This window comes from Quercus robur, chromosome 4, assembly GCF_932294415.1.
Source record: "Quercus robur chromosome 4, dhQueRobu3.1, whole genome shotgun sequence".
Classification (NCBI taxonomy): domain Eukaryota; kingdom Viridiplantae; phylum Streptophyta; class Magnoliopsida; order Fagales; family Fagaceae; genus Quercus; species Quercus robur.
In genome coordinates this window covers 55,390,742-55,395,034 of record NC_065537.1, presented here as the reverse complement: position 1 = coordinate 55,395,034, position 4,293 = coordinate 55,390,742, and positions in this window count along the sequence as shown.

Below are 4,293 nucleotides of genomic sequence, written 5' to 3'. Positions count from 1 at the left end.
AAAAGAGTAAGCTACAAGATGATTCTTGATTTCCTGAGCCACCAGACTTGAATAAATGCATTTCCTAAGAAGGCAGTCAAGCAAAGTAAGTCCGTCCATTTGTTATCCGGTTAGGCAAAATGTTTTTTATTTTTTATTTTTTATTTATTTATTTTTAACACAAAGTCAAGCAAAGTCCATCCATTTGGCATCCGGTTAGGCAAAATGTTTTATTTATTTATTTATTTATTTATTTTTTAACACAAAGTCAAGCAAAGTCCATCCATTTGGCATCCGGTTGGGCAAAATGTTTTTTGGTTTTTGGTTTTTGTTTTTGTCTCAATTTTTTTTTCTTTTAAATTTTACTTTAACACAATATATATACGTACATATATATATATATATATATATATGAGTTAAGTTTAAGTTACACCTGGTGTAATTCTAAGCAATGTTATACCACCCAATAACTTTTTATTAAATTCATATTTTAAGAATGCCACCATTAAATTATATGTTCTATATGTGCTTAACAGGCATGCCAAATTTCATGCCAATCAGATGTTATTTACCATGTGATCCATAAACTCATCTTTTATGAATTATTTTAAATTACAAAAACTTGAATTTAAATTATTGATTGATAACATGACTATTAATCTTTGATTACCATGAAATTTTGCAAGCATGGAGAGTATGTGAATATAATGTAATCTAACGGTAGATTTGTCAAAATTCGCATCTAATAGTAAGTTATTAAGTGGTGTAATATTGTTTAGAATTACACTAGATATAATTTCAACCCAACTATATATATATATATACATATATGAGTTGGGTTCAAGTTACACCTGGTGGCTAATGTTATTCTAAGCAATGTTACATCACCCAATAACTTATTATAAAATTTATATTTTGAAAATCTTACCGTTGAATTATATGTTTTATATGTTCTTACAATTCATGCCAATTTTCATGTCAATTGGATGTTATTTACCATTTAATCAACAAATTCATCTTTTATGCATTATTTTAAATTACAAAAACTTGAATTTAAACAATTGATTGATAACATGACTATTAATCTTTGATCACCTTGAAATTTTGCAAGCATGGAGAATATATAAAAATAATGTAATATAACGGTGAATTTGTCAAAATTTGCATCCAATTAAAAAATATTGAGTGGTGTAACATTGCTTAAAATTACACCAGGTGTAACTTGAACTCAGCTCTCTCTCTCTCTCTCTCTCTCTCTCTCTCTCTCTCTCTCTCTCTCTCTCTCTCTCTCTCTCTCTCTCTCTCTATATATATATATATATATATATATATATCTTTTTGTCATATATTTAATAAATAATTTTTTTATAAAAAAACTATATCTTTTGTCTTGTAAAACTGTGCGATACATATGTATTTGTTTGGGTGTTATGTTATGCCCCAATACCTTTTTTTCATTAAAGAAATTCAAATTTCTTATTAATTATCAATATAATTTTTATTTATGTATATATAATTAATTAAGTTGTGTATGGCACAAATATAATGCTGTGTTTAAAGTAAATGCGTAGTATGATTTTTAACGATTTGTAAGTTGTAAACTGGGATTTCGAGTTACTCAAGGGGGTGAGGGGGAATTGGAGCATCACCAATCATGTAAGGTATAAAATAAATTTACCCAAATCCGTTTTCCAAAGGTATAGCACATTTCACATTAAATTCTATTCAAACTTTTTTTAAGAGATAGTTTCAATCTATGACGTTTGCTCCTAATAATTGTTCTTTATTGTCAAACTAAGTCATGAATTGGATTTTGGTAACCTCAGATCTTGTATTCAAAGACAAAAGACTTTATTAATTGAGCTAATTGTAACCTACTAACTCTATTCAAACTTGATACAAAGAATCTTGTCATATCAAGTCACATAAGTATAACTTGATATGTCATTATGAACAAGAACACTTGATAGAGATACCAAGAGCTTGGGCAAAAGAGCTTAAGTGCAAAAGACAAGTTCTAGCATAGAGGATGAGGTTGAACCAAAAGACCAAGCATAATGTCTGGGAGCTATTTTTAACATCTTGGAATCATCAATTACATGCCCAAAATTCTAACCAGGGATGGTAATGGGGTAGGGGCATGAGATTGTAAGATGGGGCCTTCACCCCTACCCCGCATGGTTTTATCTTACCCTGTCCGTACATGGTGGGACAAACTCCCTTGCCCCATATCCCCACCCCTTAGGGCTTTGTGAGGTCCTGCCTCGGAAAACTTTACTTCATGTTAATTTGTCACATCTCTCCTTAGCCTTATTACAATTTTCTTTTTCTTTTTTAATGTATAAAATCTATTGCATTAATATAAATATGTTTGAGATAACAATTAAATTTATTATTTTAATCAAAAAGTAAGGATTGAACAATATTATCCAAAGTGTTTAACAAGTTAATTCTGCAATAAAACAATTTTTTTTTTTTTTAAATATTCATGCATTTAAATACTTAGTAATACATGTTGATACCGTATTTTGTCCGCCCTAGATTTGCATGCTAGAACCCAAAAAATCCAAAATATTATTTTTTCTCCATGTGGCCGTGAGAACATCCAAAATGATGTGGCGTAACCCTTTTAGACACCGAAGCACCTAAAATGCCTTTTTCCGCTAAAATGACCAAAATGCCCTTGGTCAACCTTGGGTTGACCAAAGGTCAAACAAGGTCAAAATCCCCTCAAAATATCACTTTTCATAGTTTTACATCAAACCTAAGCTTTTCGGAGATTTTTGGCAACTTTGACCAAGTTGACCTGTAGTTAACTCCTAACGGGCCCCAGAAACCCTAATTTTGATTCAGCCATCAAAACAAGTTGAAACCAGCGCCATTGTAAAGAATATCAAATTCTCAATCCAACAACTATTCATGGATTGAAATTAGAGTTAGAACGGTCGAGATATCACAAAAACCGAGATAATGCACCGATCGATGCACCACTAACTTCTGAGAGCCATAATTTTTGATCTGACCATTGGATTTTCAAGTTTCATCAGAAACAGGAAATCAAGATCTTTCCAGGGGTGTCAAGATCAACCCGATTTGAGGCCATTTGAAGATAGTGGCCCTTGAAGGCCCTAGGCACCCTCTAGAACAAAAAGGAACAACTTCTTGGTTGCCTGCTCTCTGCCTAGACGCTTTCTACACATTTCTCCTCTCTTCCAAACACAAAAAACACATCAGAGCTTCTTGATTCTTCTCTCTTCACCAAAAATACAAGGTATTGTTCTTATACCCAATCTTCTTTCCCTTGATTTTATACCTTGGGATTCAGGGTTTAGGGGTGTGGATGTAGGGATGGCAATTTTTGCCCGACTCGCGGGTACCCGGCCCAGCCCAACCCTAATGGGCCGGGTTTTACCCAATCTAATTAGGAATAGGGTCGGGTATGGGTCTAAAAAAGAACCCGAAGCGGGTCCGAGTTTTATAAAAAAAATCCAAGACTCGACTCGAAACCTGGCCTGTTTAAAAACCCGATACCCTAAATTACAAAAATACCCTCTATATATATAAACCTATAATCTAACCCTAAATCCCTAATCTGATAATCCCTCATTTCAATTTTCTTCAGCCTCCCTCACTCCCTCTCCCTCAGCTCATCTTCATCAGGTTTGTGCTCTCATCGTCTTCTTCTTTCATTTTCCTTTTTTTTTTTTTTTTTTTTTCTTTTTGTTGTTGTTGTTATTGTTGACTGACACTCCCTCTCCCTCAACTCATTTTGCTCTGTTCTAATCTCCATCAGGTTTGTGCTCTCACTATCTTCTTCTTTCATTTTTGTTGTTGTTGTTGTTGACCAACACTCCCTTACTCCCTCTCCCTCAACTCATTTTGCTCTGTTCTAATCTCCTTGGAAGACCCATCAAGTTTGTGCTCTCACCGTCTTCTTCTTTCATTTTCCCTTTTTTTTTTTTTTTTTTTTTTTTTTTTTTTCTTTTTGTTGTTGTTGTTGTTGTTGTTGACCGACTCCCTCACTCCCTCTCCCTCAGCTCATTTTGCTTTGTTCTGATCTCCTTGGAAGACCCATCTGGTTTATGCTCTCACTGTCTTCTCCTTTCATTTTCCTTTTTTTTGGTTGTTGCTTTCTGGGTCTCTTATTTTATGTAAATTCATAGGTTAAGTGTACAGAAATTGGATGCTTTGTTTTGTACCAGTGGGGTCATGGTTTGATTGATTGATTCGGTTTTTTTGAGGTGTATTGGTTGTATCACTGTAGATTCTAGTTTGTTTATGGTCATTGAAATTTAAGATTGATTCTTCTTGTTG